The sequence below is a fragment of the Ranitomeya imitator genome, chromosome 10, assembly GCF_032444005.1.
Source record: "Ranitomeya imitator isolate aRanImi1 chromosome 10, aRanImi1.pri, whole genome shotgun sequence".
Classification (NCBI taxonomy): Eukaryota; Metazoa; Chordata; class Amphibia; order Anura; family Dendrobatidae; genus Ranitomeya; species Ranitomeya imitator.
In genome coordinates, this window is record NC_091291.1 from 92,828,261 (window position 1) to 92,845,506 (window position 17,246).

Here is a 17,246-nt window from a genome sequence, read left to right on the forward strand (position 1 = left end):
CATGTACAACAAAATGGCAGGAGTTTCAAATAGAAATCATGCTGCAAAAACTAGTCAAAGCAAAAATAAAAATATACATTTTCTGGGGTTTCGCTTGACATTTGCCGAGTGTCAAACACTCCTAAAGTTGTTTGTGTTTGGCCGAAATAGCTCAGTTGGGAGAGCGTTAGACTGAAGATCTAAAGGTCCCTGGTTCGATCCCGGGTTTCGGCAACAAAATTTTTCTTCACTGTTTACATTTTAAGGAGAAAATGAACAAAGCACATGGGCTGATGACTTAAAGAAAATGAAAAAAGACCTAAAAATCTTAACTATCTACAGAAAATAAAATGTTGAAAAGATAAGAAATGGGAGCTTTTCCTTTTGAGCAAATTATTATTTTTTTTTAATTTTTCCTCTATTTTGTTTATTTCCATTTCACTAAGCTGTAAGAGGATTTAGTGGGAACCGGATAGCTGATACAGGCATCATGTATCAGACACTAGCTGAATGATTTCAGCCATGTATGTTTGACTATGAAATGCTGTGGTGTATATGAATTCATTGTGAGAAGTAATTTCTAAAATGGGGTCACTTTGGGGGGGGGGGTTTCTGTTGTTTTGGTACGTTTGGTACTCTGAAAATTTTACCGCAAACTATTCTTGCAAAATCTGCATTCCAAAACCCGAATAGTGCTCTTATTTTCAAAGCCTTGCTGTGTGGCCAAATGGTAGTTTCTGAAGAAATATGATGCATCACCGCATTTTGTGAGAAATCTAACATTTCTAACATCCTAACAAAATAAAAGGAGGTTTGAAAATTAATGCTGACAAAAAGTACACACATGAAAAATGCTATTTATTAATGTTTTTGTGTGTTGCGACAAGTTGGTTTAAGGGTATAAGCAATCAAAGAATAAAAATGACTAATATTTCAAAATTTTAAGCAAACTTTAGATATTTTCACAGAAAAAAACTAAAAGTTTATTGACCTAAATTTACAGTTAATGTAAAGTACAATGTGTCACAAAAAACACTTTCAGAATTACGGGGATATGTAGAAGCATTCCAGAGTTATTACTGCATAAAGTGATACATGTCATATTTTTTAACAAATGGGGCTTGGCCTTTTAGCTCAAAATAGGCTTGATAACTAATAGTTTAAACAAATGTATAGAAATAAAAACTGTAATATTAATTATTTTAAAATAATTTTCAATGACAATTGATGGTCATATTTCTGCTGACTAATTTGGAAAGAGTTAAGGTACAAAATCCACAAGAATTCAGGATGGCCGAGCGGTCTAAGGCGCTGCGTTCAAGTCGCAGTCTCTCTTGGAGGCGTGGGTTCAAATCCCACTTCTGACATCACCTTTTCGTTTCATGAAACTATACAGATTCCCTTCAGTTATTGATTAGATGGGGATCAAACCAAACTTAGCAATGATCCTTAAAAAACCTGATCCCAAGGTTATGACTACCTGGGAGTTTTTGGGGTGAATCTGAAATTGTCATCTATAAACGGAACTCTAGGATTTTGAAATAGGTTTTATGTGCATATGTTAGCTGTCTTGGCACCATAAAAATACTATGGGCGGTGAATGGGGAGGATTATTTCACCTCTTTGTGTTCTCTTTCCCTATTAGGTCGGAGATTCCACATCCTATGGGGCTGTTCTGGGAGATTTATATAAACTGAATTGCAGGTAAGTCTAATTTCATATTTGTTTACCTCATTCCTCAATAGACCATAACAGTACTTAATAAACAAAAGCTGAAAAAGTAGGTAATCATAGAATAAAAAGTCTGAAATGCGCATGCGATACTGACATCTAAGTTTCAGCACATTTTGGGACAAACGTTTTCAAGATTGAAAGTTAACAATCATTAAAATATTTTCTCTAAATTTTTGTCTCCTTTTTTGCTCCAATTATTTGCATCTAATATCAAATAAAACTTGATGTAACATTATGCATGCACATTGTGTTCTATGTGCAACCATCACCTGTCTCATAAACACAGGGTTAGAATGAACGTGATGAATAGAGTCAAATTGGAAATGTAAAAAAATCTGTCAAAATTGCATTTTTTTTCTACTCATTCACAAAGAGTTAATGAAAGTTATTAAACATGTACAACAAAATGGCAGGAGTTTCAAATAGAAATCATGCTGCAAAAACTAGTCAAAGCAAAAATAAAAATATACATTTTCAGGGGTTTCGCTTGACATTTGCCGAGTGTCAAACACTCCTAAAGTTGTTTGTGTTTGGCCGAAATAGCTCAGTTGGGAGAGCGTTAGACTGAAGATCTAAAGGTCCCTGGTTCGATCCCGGGTTTCGGCAACAAAATTTTTCTTCACTGTTTACATTTTAAGGAGAAAATGAACAAAGCACATGGGCTGATGACTTAAAGAAAATGAAAAAAGGCCTAAAAATCTTAACTATCTACAGAAAATAAAATGTTGAAAAGATAAGAAATGGGAGCTTTTCCTTTTGAGCAAATTATTATTTTTTTTTAATTTTTCCTCTATTTTGTTTATTTCCATTTCACTAAGCTGTAAGAGGATTTAGTGGGAACCGGATAGCTGATACAGGCATCATGTATCAGACACTAGCTGAATGATTTCAGCCATGTATGTTTGACTATGAAATGCTGTGGTGTATATGAATTCATTGTGAGAAGTAATTTCTAAAATGGGGTCACTTTGGGGGGGGAAGTTTCTGCTGTTTTCGTACGTTTGGTACTCTGAAAATTTTACCGCAAACTATTCTTGCAAAATCTGCATTCCAAAACCCGAATAGTGCTCTTATTTTCAAAGCCCTGCTGTGTGGCCAAATGGTAGTTTCTGAAGAAATATGATGCATCACCGCATTTTGTGAGAAATCTAACATTTCTAACATCCTAACAAAATAAAAGGAGGTTTGAAAATTAATGCTGACAAAAAGTAGACACATGAAAAATGCTATTTATTAATGTTTTTGTGTGTTGCGACAAGTTGGTTTAAGGGTATAAGCAGTCAAAGAATAAAAATGACTAATATTTCAAAATTTTAAGCAAACTTTAGATATTTTCACAGAAAAAAACTTAAAGTTTATTGACCTAAATTTACAGTTAATGGAAAGTACAATGTGTCACAAAAAACACTTTCAGAATTACGGGGATATGTAGAAGCATTCCAGAGTTATTACTGCATAAAGTGATACATGTCATATTTTTTAACAAATGGGGCTTGGCCTTTTAGCTCAAAATAGGCTTGATAACTAATAGTTTAAACAAATGTATAGAAATAAAAACTGTAATATTAATTATTTTAAAATAATTTTCAATGACAATTGATGGTCATATTTCTGCTGACTAATTTGGAAAGAGTTAAGGTACAAAATCCACAAGAATTCAGGATGGCCGAGCGGTCTAAGGCGCTGCGTTCAAGTCGCAGTCTCTCTTGGAGGCGTGGGTTCAAATCCCACTTCTGACATCACCTTTTCGTTTCATGAAACTATACAGATTCCCTTCAGTTATTGATTAGATGGGGATCAAACCAAACTTAGCAATGATCCTTAAAAAACCTGATCCCAAAGTTATGACTACCTGGGAGTTTTTGGGGTGAATCTGAAATTGTCATCTATAAACGGAACTCTAGGATTTTGAAATAGGTTTTATGTGCATATGTTAGCTGTCTTGGCACCATAAAAATACTGTGGGCGGTGAATGGGGAGGATTATTTCACCTCTTTGTGTTCTCTTTCCCTATTAGGTCGGAGATTCCACATCCTATGGGGCTGTTCTGGGAGATTTCTATAAACTGAATTGCAGGTAAGTCTAATTTCATATTTGTTTACCTCATTCCTCAATAGACCATAACAGTACTTAATAAACAAAAGATGAAAAAGTAGGTAATCATAGAATAAAAAGTCTGAAATGCGCATGCGATACTGACATCTAAGTTTCAGCACATTTTGGGACAAACGTTTTCAAGATTGAAAGTTAACAATCATTAAAATATTTTCTCTAAATTTTTGTCTCCTTTTTTGCTCCAATTATTTGCATCTAATATCAAATAAAACTTGATGTAACATTATGCATGCACATTGTGTTCTATGTGCAACCATCACCTGTCTCATAAACACAGGGTTAGAATGAACGTGATGAATAGAGTCAAATTGGAAATGTAAAAAAATCTGTCAAAATTGCATTTTTTTTCTACTCATTCACAAAGAGTTAATGAAAGTTATTAAACATGTACAACAAAATGGCAGGAGTTTCAAATAGAAATCATGCTGCAAAAACTAGTCAAAGCAAAAATAAAAATATACATTTTCAGGGGTTTCGCTTGACATTTGCCGAGTGTCAAACACTCCTAAAGTTGTTTGTGTTTGGCCGAAATAGCTCAGTTGGGAGAGCGTTAGACTGAAGATCTAAAGGTCCCTGGTTCGATCCCGGGTTTCGGCAACAAAATTTTTCTTCACTGTTTACATTTTAAGGAGAAAATGAACAAAGCACATGGGCTGATGACTTAAAGAAAATGAAAAAAGGCCTAAAAATCTTAACTATCTACAGAAAATAAAATGTTGAAAAGATAAGAAATGGGAGCTTTTCCTTTTGAGCAAATTATTATTTTTTTTTAATTTTTCCTCTATTTTGTTTATTTCCATTTCACTAAGCTGTAAGAGGATTTAATGGGAACCGGATAGCTGATACAGGCATCATGTATCAGACACTAGCTGAATGATTTCAGCCATGTATGTTTGACTATGAAATGCTGTGGTGTATATGAATTTATTGTGAGAAGTAATTTCTAAAATGGGGTCACTTTGGGGGGGGGGGTTTCTGCTGTTTTGGTACGTTTGGTACTCTGAAAATTTTACCGCAAACTATTCTTGAAAAATCTGCATTCCAAAACCCGAATAGTGCTCTTATTTTAAAAGCCCTGCTGTGTGGCCAAATGGTAGTTTCTGAAGAAATATGATGTATCACCGCATTTTGTGAGAAATCTAACATTTCTAACATCCTAACAAAATAAAAGGAGGTTTGAAAATTAATGCTGACAAAATGTACACACATGAAAAATGCTATTTATTAATGTTTTTGTGTGTTGCGACAAGTTGGTTTAAGGGTATAAGCAGACAAAGAACAAAAATGACTAATATTTCAAAATTTTAAGCAAACTTTAGATATTTTCACAGAAAAAAACTAAAAGTTTATTGACCTAAATTTACAGTTAATCTAAAGTACAATGTGTCACAAAAAACACTTTCAGAATTACGGGGATATGTAGAAGCATTCCAGAGTTATTACTGCATAAAGTGATACATGTCATATTTTTTAACAAATGGGGCTTGGCCTTTTAGCTCAAAATAGGCTTGATAACTAATAGTTTAAACAAATGTAAAGAAATAAAAACTGTAATATTAATTATTGATTGATTAGATGGGGCTCAAACCAAACTTAGCAATAGGCCTTAAAAAACCTGATCCCAAAGTTATGACTACCTGGGAGTTTTGGGGGTGAATCTGAAATTGTCATCTATAAACAGAACTCTAGGATTGTGAAATAGGTTTTATGTGCATATGTTAGCTGTTAATGAAAGTTATTAAACATGTACAACAAAATGGCAGGAGTTTCAAATAGAAATCATGCTGCAAAAACTAGTCAAAGCAAAAATAAAAATATACATTTTCAGGGGTTTCGCTTCACATTTGCCGTGTCAAACACTCCTAAAGTTAAAGGTACAAAATCCACAAGAAGTCAGGATGGCCGAGCGGTCTAAGGCGCTGCGTTCAGGTCGCAGTCTCTCTTGGAGGCGTGGGTTCAAATCCCACTTCTGACATCACCTTTTCGTTTCATGAAACTATACAGATTCCCTTCAGTTATTGATTAGATGGGGCTCAAACCAAACTTAGCAATGGGCCTTAAAAAACCTGATCCCAAAGTTATGACTACCTGGGAGTTTTTGGGGTGAATCTGAAATTGTCATCTATAAACGGAACTCTATGATTGTGAAATAGGTTTATATGTGCATATGTTAGCTGTCTTGGCACCATAAAAATACTATGGGCGGTGAATGGGGAGGATTATTTCACCTCTTTGTGTTCTCTTTCCCTATTAGGTCGGAGATTCCACATCCTATGGGGCTGTTCTGGGAGATTTCTATAAACTGAATTGCAGGTAAGTCTAATTTCATATTTGTTTACCTCATTCCTCAATAGACCATAACATTACTTAATAAACAAAAGCTGAAAAAGTAGGTAATCATAGATTAAAAAGTCTGAAATGCGCATGCAATACTGACATCTAAGTTTCAGCAAATTTTGGGACAAACGTTTTCACATTTTTCCTCTATTTTGTTTATTTCCATTTCACTAAGCTGTAAGAGGATTTAATGGGAACCGGATAGCTAATACAGGCATCATGTATCAGACACTAGCTGAATGATTTCAGCCATGTATGTTTGACTATGAAATGCTGTGGTGTATATGAATTTATTGTGAGAAGTAATTTCTAAAATGGGGTTACTTTGGGGGGGGTTTCTGCTGTTTTGGTACGTTTGGTACTCTGAAAATTTTACCGCAAACTATTCTTGCAAAATCTGCATTCCAAAACCCGAATAGTGCTCTTATTTTCAAAGCCCTGCTGTGTGGCCAAATGGTAGTTTCTGAAGAAATATGATGCATCACCGCATTTTGTGAGAAATCTAACATTTCTAACATCCTAACAAAATAAAAGGAGGTTTGAAAATTAATGCTGACAAAAAGTACACACATGAAAAATGCTATTTATTAATGTTTTTGTGTGTTGCGACAAGTTGGTTTAAGGGTATAAGCAGACAAAGAACAAAAATGACTAATATTTCAAAATTTTAAGCAAACTTTAGATATTTTCACAGAAAAAACTAAAAGTTTATTGACCTAAATTTACAGTTAATGTAAAGTACAATGTGTCACAAAAAAACACTTTCAGAATTACGGGGATATGTAGAAGCATTCCAGAGTTATTACTGCATAAAGTGATACATGTCATATTTTTTAACAAATGGGGCTTGGCCTTTTAGCTCAAAATAGGCTTGATAACTAATAGTTTAAACAAATGTATAGAAATAAAAACTGTAATATTAATTATTTTAAAATAATTTTCAATGACAATTGATGGTCATATTTCTGCTGACTAATTTGGAAAGAGTTAAGGTACAAAATCCACTAAAAGTTAGGATGGCTGAGCGGTCTAAGGCGCTGCGTTCAGGTAGCGGTCTCTCTTGGAGGCGTGGGTTCAAATCCCACTTCTGACATCAATTTTTCGTTTAATGAAACTATACAGATTCCCTTCAGTTATTGATTAGATGGGGCTCAAACCAAACTTAGCAATGGGCCTTAAAAAACCTGATCCCAAAGTTATGACTACCTGGGAGTTTTTGGGGTGAATCTGAAATTGTCATCTATAAACGGAACTCTAGGATTGTGAAATATGTTTTATGTGCATATGTTAGCTGTCTTGGCACCATAAAAATACTATGGGCGGTGAATGGGGAGGATTATTTCACCTCTTTGTGTTCTCTTTCCCTATTAGGTCGGAGATTCCACATCCTATGGGGCTGTTCTGGGAGATTTCTATAAACTGAATTGCAGGTAAGTCTAATTTCATATTTGTTTACCTCATTCCTCAATAGACCATAACAGTACTTAATAAACAAAAGCTGAAAAAGTAGGTAATCATAGATTAAAAAGTCTGAAATGCGCATGCGATACTGACATCTAAGTTTCAGCACATTGTGGGACAAACGTTTTCACATTGAAAGTTAACAATCATTAAAATATTTTCTCTAAATTTTTGTCTCCTTTTTTGCTCCAATTATTTGCATCTAATATCAAATAAAACTTGATGTAACATTATGCATGCACATTGTGTTTTATGTGCAACCATCACCTGTCTCATAAACACAGAATGAACGTGATGAATAGAGTCAAATTGGAAATGTAAAAAAATCTGTCAAAATTGCATTTTTTTTCTACTCATTCACAAAGAGTTAATGAAAGTTATTAAACATGTACAACAAAATGGCAAGAGTTTCAAATAGAAATCATGCTGCAAAAACTAGTCAAAGCAAAAATAAAAATATACATTTTCAGGGGTTTTGCTTGACATTTGCCGAGTGTCAAACACTCCTAAAGTTGTTTGTGTTTGGCCGAAATAGCTCAGTTGGGAGAGCGTTAGACTGAAAATCTAAAGGTCCCTGGTTCGATCTCGGGTATCGGCAACATACTTTTTCTTCACTGTTTACATTTTAAGGAGAAAATGAACAAAGCACATGGGCTGATGACTTAAAGTAAATGAAAAAAGGCCTAAAAATCTTAACTATCTACAGAAAATAAAATGTTGAAAAGATGAGAAATGGGAGCTTTTCCTTTTGAGCAAATTATTTTTTTTTTTAATTTTTCCTCTATTTTGTTTATTTCCATTTCACTAAGCTGTAAGAGGATTTAATGGGAACCGGATAGCTGATACAGGCATCATGTATCAGACACTAGCTGAATGATTTCAGCCATGTATGTTTGACTATGAAATGCTGTGGTGTATATGAATTCATTGTGAGAAGTAATTTCTAAAATGGGGTCACTTTGGGGGGGGGTTTCTGCTGTTTTGGTACGTTTGGTACTCTGAAAATTTTACCGCAAACTATTCTTGCAAAATCTGCATTCCAAAACCCGAATAGTGCTCTTATTTTCAAAACCCTGCTGTGTGGCCAAAAGGTAGTTTCTGAAGAAATATGATGCATCACCGCATTTTGTGAGAAATCTAACATTTCTAACATCCTAACAAAATAAAAGGAGATTTGAAAATTAATGCTGACAAAAAGTACACACATGAAAAATGCTATTTATTAATGTTTTTGTGTGTTGCGACAAGTTGGTTTAAGGGTATAAGCAGTCAAAGAACAAAAATGACTAATATTTCAAAATTTTAAGCAAACTTTAGATATTTTCACAGAAAAAAACTAAAAGTTTATTGACCTAAATTTACAGTTAATCTAAAGTACAATGTGTCACAAAAAAACACTTTCAGAATTACGGGGATATGTAGAAGCATTCCAGAGTTATTACTGCATAAAGTGATACATGTCATATTTTTTAACAAATGGGGCTTGGCCTTTTAGCTCAAAATAGGCTTGATAACTAATAGTTTAAACAAATGTATAGAAATAAAAACTGTAATATTAATTATTGATTGATTAGATGGGGCTCAAACCAAACTTAGCAATGGGCCTTAAAAAACCTGATCCCAAAGTTATGACTACCTGGGAGTTTTTGGGGTGAATCTGAAATTGTCATCTATAAACAGAACTCTAGGATTGTGAAATAGGTTTTATGTGCATATGTTAGCTGTTAATGAAAGTTATTAAACATGTACAACAAAATGGCAGGAGTTTCAAATAGAAATCATGCTGCAAAAACTAGTCAAAGCAAAAATAAAAATATACATTTTCAGGGGTTTCGCTTGACATTTGCCGTGTCAAACACTCCTAAAGTTAAAGGTACAAAATCCACAAGAAGTCAGGATGGCCGAGCGGTCTAAGGCGCTGCGTTCAGGTCGCAGTCTCTCTTGGAGGCGTGGGTTCAAATCCCACTTCGGACATCACCTTTTCGTTTCATGAAACTATACAGATTCCCTTCAGTTATTGATTAGATGGGGCTCAAACCAAACTTAGCAATGGGCCTTAACCCCTTCCCGACCCATGACACCACGTAGGCATCATGAAAGTCGGTGCCATTCCGACCCATGACGCCTATGCGGCGTCATTGAAAGATCGCGTCCCTGCAGATCCGGTGAAAGGGTTAACTCCCATTTCACCCGATCTGCAGGGACAGGGGGAGTGGTAGTTTAGCCCAGGGGGGTGGCTTCACCCCCTCGTGGCTACGATCGCTCTGATTGGCTGTTGAAAGTGAAACTGCCAATCAGAGCGATTTGTAATATTTCACCTATTATAACGGGTGAAATATTACAATCCAGCCATGGCCGATGCTGAAATATCATCGGCCATGGCTGGAAATACTAGTGTGCCCCCACCCCACCCCTCCGATCGCCCCCCCAGCCCTCCGATCTGGCCGGTACACTGCTCCGGCTCCCCTCCGTCCTGTGCTCCGCTCCCCCCGTGCTCTTGTCCGCTCCCCCCGTGCTCCAATCACCCCCCCGTGCTCCAATCACCCCCCCTGCACTCCGATCCACCCCCCCCGGTGCTCCGTTCCACCCCCCGTGCTCCATTCCAGCCCCCCCGTGCTCCGTTCCACGCCCCCCGTGCTCCGTTCCACCCCTCCCGCACTCCGATTCCCCCCCGTGCTCCGATCCCCCCCCGTGGTCCCCCCCCACCCCATCATACTTACCGATCCAGCCGGGGTCCCGTCCGTCTTCTCCCTGGGCGCCGCCATCTTCCAAAATGGCGGGCGCATGCGCAGTGCGCCCGCCGAATCTGCCGGCCGGCAGATTCGTTCCAAAGTGCATTTTGATCATTGAGATAGATTATATCTCAGTGATCAAAATAAAAAAAATAATAAATGACCCCCACCTTTGTCACCCCCATAGATAGGGACAATAAAAAAATAAAGAAAATTTTTTTTTTCCACTAATGTTAGAATAGGGTTAGGGTTAGGGTTAGGGGTAGGGTTAGGGGTAGGGTTAGGGTTAGGGCTAGGGGTAGGGGTAGGGGTAGGGTTAGGGGTAGGGTTAGGGTTAGGGTTAGGGCTAGGGGTAGGGTTAGGGTTAGGGCTAGGGTTAGGGTTTCGGTATGTGCACACGTATTCTGGTCCTCTGCGGATTTTTCCGCTGCGGATTTGATAAATCCGCAGTGCTAAACCGCTGCGGATTTATGGCGGATTTACCGCGGTTTTTCTGCGCATTTCACTGCGGTTTTACAACTGCGATTTTCTATTTGAGCAGTTGTAAAACCGCTGCGGAATCCGCACAAAGAAGTGACATGCTGCGGAATGTAAACCGCTGCGTTTCCGTGCAGTTTTTCCGCAGCATGTGTACAGCGATTTTTGTTTCCCGTAGGTTTACATTGAACTGTAAACTCATGGGAAACTGCTGCGGATCCGCAGCGTTTTCCGCAGCGTGTGCACATACCTTTAGAATTAGGCTATGTGCACACGGTGCGGATTTGGCTGCGGATCCGCAGCAGAGTTCCATCAGGTTTACAGTACCATGTAAACATATGAAAAACCAAATTCGCTGTGCCCATGGTGCGGAAAATACCGCGCGGAAACGCTGCGTTGTATTTTCCGCAGCATGTCAATTCTTTGTGCGGATTCCGCAGCGTTTTACACCTGTTCCTCAATAGGAATCTGCAGGTGAAATCCGCACAAAAAACACTGGAAATCCGCGGAAAATCCGCAGGTAAAACGCAGTGCCTTTTACCCGCGGATTTTTCAAAAATGGTGCGAAAATATCTCACACGAATCCGCAACGTGGGCACATAGCCTTAGGGTTAGGGTTGGAATTAGGGTTGTGGTTATGGTTAGGGGTGTGTTGGGGTTAGGGTTGTGGTTAGGCGTGTGTTGCGGTTAGGGTTGTGTTTAGGGTTATGGCTACAGTTGGGATTAGGGTTAGGGGTGTGTTGGGGTTAGTGTTGGAGGTAGAATTGAGGGGTTACCACTGTTTAGGCACATCAGGGGTCTCCAAACGCAACATGGCGCCACCATTGATTCCAGCCAATCTCGTATTCAAAAAGTCAAATGGTGCTCCCTCACTTCCGAGCCCTGACGTGTGCCCAAACAGTGGTTTACCCCCACATATGGGGTACCAGCATACTCAGGACAAACTGCGCAACAATTACTGGGGTCCAATTTCTCCTGTTACCCTTGTGAATCAAAAAAAATGCTTGCTAAAACATAATTTTTGAGGAAAGAAAAATGATTTTTTATTTTCACGGCTCTGCGTTGTAAACGTCTGTGAAGCACTTGGGGGTTCAAAGTGCTCACCACATATCTAGATAAGTTCCTTGGGGGGTCTAATTTCTAAAATGGGGTCACTTGTGGGGGTTTCTACTGTTTAGGCACACCAGGGGCTCTGCAAACGCAACGTGACACCCGCAGACCATTCCATCAAAGTCTGCATTTCAAAAGTCACTACTTCCCTTCTGAGCCCCGACGTGTGCCCAAACAGTGGTTTACCCCCACTCATGGGGTATCAGCGTACTCAGTAGAAACTGGACAACAACTTTTGGGGTCCAATTTCTCCTGTAACCCTTGGGAAAATAAAAAATTCTGGGCTAAATAATTATTTTTGAGGAAAGAAAACGTATTTATTATTTTCACGGCTCTGCATTATAAACTTCTATGAAGCACTTGGGGGTTCAAAGTGCTCACCACACATCTAGATAAGTTCCTTTCGGGGTCTAGTTTCCAAAATGGGGTCACTTGTGGGGGGTTTCTACTGTTTAGGCACATCAGGGGCTCTGCAAACGCAACGTGACGCCCGCAGAGCATTCCATCAAAGTCTGCATTTCAAAACGTCACTACTTCAATTCCAAGCCCCGGCATGTGCCCAAACAGTAGTTTACCCCCACATATGGGGTATTACCGTACTCAGGAGAAACTGGACAACAAATATTGGGGTCAAATTTCTCCAGTTACCCTTGGGAAAATTAAAAAATTCTGGGCTAAATAATTATTTTTGAGGAAAGAAAACGTATTTATTATTTTCACGGCTCTGCATTATAAACTTCTATGAAGCGCTTGGGGGGTTCAAAGTGCTCACCACACATCTAGATAAGTTCCTTTCGGGGTATAGTTTCCAAAATGCGGTCACTTGTGGGGGGTTTCTACTGTTAAGCCACATCAGGGGCTCTGCAAACGCAACGTGACGCCCACAGAGCATTCCATCAAAGTCTGCATTTCAAAACGTCACTACTTCACTTCCGAGCCTCGGCATGTGCCCAAACAGTGGTTTACCCCCACATATGGGGTATCAGCGTACTCAGGAGAAACTGGACAACAACTTTTGGGGTCCAGTTTCTTCTGTAACCCTTGGGAAAATAAAAAATTCTGGGCTAAATAATTATTTTTGAGGAAAGAAAATGTATTTATTATTTTCACGGCTCTGCATTATAAACTTCTATGAAGCACTTGGGGGTTCAAAGTGCTCACCACACATCTAGATAAGTTTCTTTGGGGGTCTAGTTTCCAAAATGGGGTCACTTGTTGGATGTTTCTACTGTTAAGCCACATCAGGGGCTCTGCAAACGCAACGTGACGCCCACAGAGCATTCCATCAAAGTCTGCATTTCAAAACGTCACTACTTCACTTCCGAGCCCCGGCATGTGCCCAAACAGTGATTTACCCCCACATATGGGGTATCATCGTACTCAGGAGAAACTGGACAACAACTTTTGGGGTCAAATTTCTCCTGTTACCCTTGGGAAAATAAAAAATTGCAGGCTAAAAGATCATTTTTGAGAAAATAATTTTTTTTTTTCATGGCTCTGCGTTATAAACTTCTGTGAAGCACTTGGGGGTTCAAAGTCCTCACCACACATCTAGATTAGTTCCTTTGGGGGTCTAGTTTCCAAAATGGTGTCATTTCTGGGGGATCTCCAATGTTTAGGCACACAGGGGCTCTCCAAACGTGACATGGTGTCCGCTAATGATTGGAGCTAATTTTCCATTTAAAAAGCCAAATGGCGTGCCATCCCTTCCGAGCCCTGCCGTGCGCCCAAACAGTGGTTTACCCCCACATATTGGGTATCTGCATACTCAGGACAAACAGGACAACAATATTTGGGGTCCAATTTCTCCTATTATCCTTGGCAAAATAGGAAATTCCAGGCTAAAAATCATTTTTGAGGAAAGAAAAATTATTTTATATTTTCATGGCTCTGCGTTATAAACTTCTGTGAAGCACCTGGGGGTTTAAAGTGCTCAATATGCATCTAGATAAGTTCCTTGGGGGGTCTAGTTTCCAAAATGGGGTCACTTGTGGGGGAGCTCCAATGTTTAGGCACACAGGGGCTCTCCAAACGCGACATGGTGTCCGCTAACAATTGGAGCTAATTTTCCATTCAAAAAGTCAAATGGCGCGCCTTCCCTTCCGAGCCCTGCCGAGTGCCCAAACAGTGGTTTACCCCCACATATGAGGTATCGACGTACTCGGGAGAAATTGCCCAACAAATTTTATGATCCATTTTACCCTACTGCCCATGTGAAAATGAAAAAATTGAGGCGAAAATAATTTTTTTGTGAAAAAAAAGTACTTTTTCATTTTTACAGATCAATTTGTGAAGCACCTGAGGGTTTAAAGTGCTCACTAGGCATCTAAATAAGTTCCTTGGGGGGTCTAGTTTCCAAAATGGGGTCACTTGTGGGGGAGCGCCAATGTTTAGGCACACAGGAGCTCTCCAAACGCGACATGGTGTCCGCTAACGATGGAAATAATTTTTCATTCAAAAAGTCAAATGGCGCTCCTTCCCTTCCGAGCCTTACCATGTGCCCAAACAGTGGTTTACCCCCACATGTGAGGTATTGGTGTACTCAGGAGAAATTGCCCAACACATTTTAGGATCCATTTTATCCTGTTGCCCATGTGAAAATGAAAAAATTGAGGCTAAAAGAATTTTTTTGTGAAAAAAAAGTACTTTTTCATTTTTACAGATTAATTTGTGAAGCACCTGGGGGTTCAAAGTGCTCACTATGCATCTAGATAAGTTCCTTGGGGCGTCTAGTTTCCAAAATGGGGTCACTTGTGGGGGAGCTCCAATTTTTAGGCACACAGGGGCTCTCCAAACGTGACATGGTGTCCGCTAAAGAGTGCAGCCAATTTTTCATTCAAAAAGTCAAATGGCGCTCCTTCCCTTCCAAGCCTTGCCGTGCGCCCAAACAGTGGTTTACCCCCACATATGAGGTATCAGCGTACTCAGGACAAATTGGACAACAACTTTCGTGGTTCAGTTTCTCCTTTTACCATTGGGAAAATAAAAAAATTGTTGCTAAAAGATAATTTTTGTGACTAAAAAGTTAAATGTTCATTTTTTCCTTCCATGTTGCTTCTGCTGCTGTGAAGCACCTGAAGGGTTAATAAACTTCTTGAATGTGGTTTTGAGTACCTTGAGGGGTGCAGTTTTTAGAATGGTGTCACTTTTGGGTATTTTCAGCCATATAGACCCCTCAAACTGACTTCAAATGTGAGGTGGTCCCTAAAAAAAATGGTTTTGTAAATTTCGTTGTAAAAATGACAAATCGCTGGTCAAATTTTAACCCTTATAACTTCCTAACAAAAAAAAATTTTGTTTCCAAAATTGTGCTGATGTAAAGTAAACATGTGGGAAATGTTATTTATTAACTATTTTGTGTCACATATCTCTCTGGTTTAACAGAATAAAAATTTAAAATGTGAAAATTGCGAAATTTTCAAAATTTTCGCCAAATTTCCGTTTTTATCACAAATAAACGCAGAATTTATTGACCTAAATTTACCACTAACATGAAGCCCAATATGTCATGAAAAAACATTCTCAGAACCGCTAGGATCCGTTGAAGCGTTCCTGAGTTATTACCTCATAAAGGGACACTGGTCAGAATTGCAAAAAACGGCAAGGTCTTTAAGGTCAAAATAGGCTGGGTCATGAAGGGGTTAAAAAACCTGATCCCGAAGTTATGACTACCTGGGAGCTTTTGGGGTGAATCTGAAATTGTCATCTATAAACGGAACTCTAGGATTGTGAAATAGGTTTATATGTGCATATGTTAGCTGTCTTGGCACCATAAAAATACTATGGGCGGTGAATGGGGAGGATTATTTCACCTCTTTGTGTTCTCTTTCCCTATTAGGTCGGAGATTCCACATCCTATGGGGCTGTTCTGGGAGATTTCTCTAAACTGAATTGCAGGTAAGTCTAATTTCATATTTGTTTACCTCATTCCTCAATAGACCATAACATTACTTAATAAACAAAAGCTGAAAAAGTAGGTAATCATAGATTAAAAAGTCTGAAATGCGCATGCAATACTGACATCTAAGTTTCAGCAAATTTTGGGACAAACGTTTTCACATTTTTCCTCTATTTTGTTTATTTCCATTTCACTAAGCTGTAAGAGGATTTAATGGGATCCGGATAGCTAATACAGGCATCATGTATCAGACACTAGCTGAATGACTTCAGCCATGTATGTTTGACTATGAAATGCTGTGGTGTATATGAATTTATTGTGAGAAGTAATTTCTAAAATGGGGTCACTTTGGGGGGGGTTTCTGCTGTTTTGGTACGTTTGGTACTCTTAAAATTTTACTGCAAACTATTCTTGCAAAATCTGCATTCCAAAACCCGAATAGTGCTCTTATTTTAAAAGCCCTGCTGTGTGGCCAAATGGTAGTTTCTGAAGAAATATGATGCATCACCGCATTTTGTGAGAAATCTAACATTTCTAACATCCTAACAAAATAAAAGGAGGTTTGAAAATTAATGCTGACAAAAAGTACACACATGAAAAATGCTATTTATTAATGTTTTTGTGTGTTGCGACAAGTTGGTTTAAGGGTATAAGCAGTCAAAGAATAAAAATGACTAATATTTCAAAATTTTAAGCAAACTTTAAATATTTTCACAGAAAAAAACTAAAAGTTTATTGACCTAAATTTACAGTTAATGTAAAGTACAATGTGTCACAAAAAACACTTTCAGAATTATGGGGATATGTAGAAGCATTCCAGAGTTATTACTGCATAAAGTGATACATGTCATATTTTTTAACAAATGGGGCATGGCCTTTTAGCTCAAAATAGGCTTGATAACTAATAGTTTAAACAAATGTATAGAAATAAAAACTGTAATATTAATTATTTTAAAATAATTTTCAATGACAATTGATGGTCATATTTCTGCTGACCAATTTGGAAAGAGTTAAGGTACAAAATCCACAAGAAGTCAGGATATTAGTTCAGGTCGCAGTCTCTCTTGGAGGGGTGGGTTCAAATCCCACTTCTGACATCACCTTTTCGTTTCATGAAACTATACAGATTCCCTTCAGTTATTGATTAGATGGGGCTCAAACCAAACTTAGCAATGGGCCTTAAAAAACCTGATCCCAAAGTTATGACTACCTGGGAGTTTTTGGGGTGAATCTGAAATTGTCATCTATAAACGGAACTCTAGGATTGTGAAATAGGTTTTATGTGCATATGTTAGCTGTTAATGAAAGTTATTAAACATGTACAACAAAATGGCAGGAGTTTCAAATAGAAATCATGCTGCAAAAACTAGTCAAAGCAAAAATAAAAACATACATTTTCAGGG

At 38.2% G+C, this 17,246-nt stretch overlaps 7 non-coding genes across 7 annotated transcripts; all 7 read left to right on the forward strand.

Moving 5' to 3' along the window:
- The first annotated feature begins 140 nt into the window (after nt 1–140).
- Nucleotides 141–213, forward strand: TRNAF-GAA (transfer RNA phenylalanine (anticodon GAA)). The gene has a single exon. It is a non-coding gene; the product is annotated as a tRNA-Phe (tRNA).
- A 1,050-nt stretch (nt 214–1,263) lies between these two features.
- Nucleotides 1,264–1,346, forward strand: TRNAL-CAA (transfer RNA leucine (anticodon CAA)). Its single transcript has one exon. It is a non-coding gene; the product is annotated as a tRNA-Leu (tRNA).
- A 900-nt stretch (nt 1,347–2,246) lies between these two features.
- TRNAF-GAA (transfer RNA phenylalanine (anticodon GAA)) lies at nt 2,247–2,319 on the forward strand. Its single transcript has one exon. It is a non-coding gene; the product is annotated as a tRNA-Phe (tRNA).
- A 1,050-nt stretch (nt 2,320–3,369) lies between these two features.
- TRNAL-CAA (transfer RNA leucine (anticodon CAA)) lies at nt 3,370–3,452 on the forward strand. The gene has a single exon. It is a non-coding gene; the product is annotated as a tRNA-Leu (tRNA).
- A 900-nt stretch (nt 3,453–4,352) lies between these two features.
- On the forward strand, nt 4,353–4,425 carry TRNAF-GAA (transfer RNA phenylalanine (anticodon GAA)). The gene has a single exon. It is a non-coding gene; the product is annotated as a tRNA-Phe (tRNA).
- Nucleotides 4,426–5,720: 1,295 nt separating this feature from the next.
- On the forward strand, nt 5,721–5,803 carry TRNAL-CAG (transfer RNA leucine (anticodon CAG)). The gene has a single exon. It is a non-coding gene; the product is annotated as a tRNA-Leu (tRNA).
- A 2,348-nt stretch (nt 5,804–8,151) lies between these two features.
- TRNAF-GAA (transfer RNA phenylalanine (anticodon GAA)) lies at nt 8,152–8,224 on the forward strand. The gene has a single exon. It is a non-coding gene; the product is annotated as a tRNA-Phe (tRNA).
- The last annotated feature ends 9,022 nt before the right edge of the window (nt 8,225–17,246 follow it).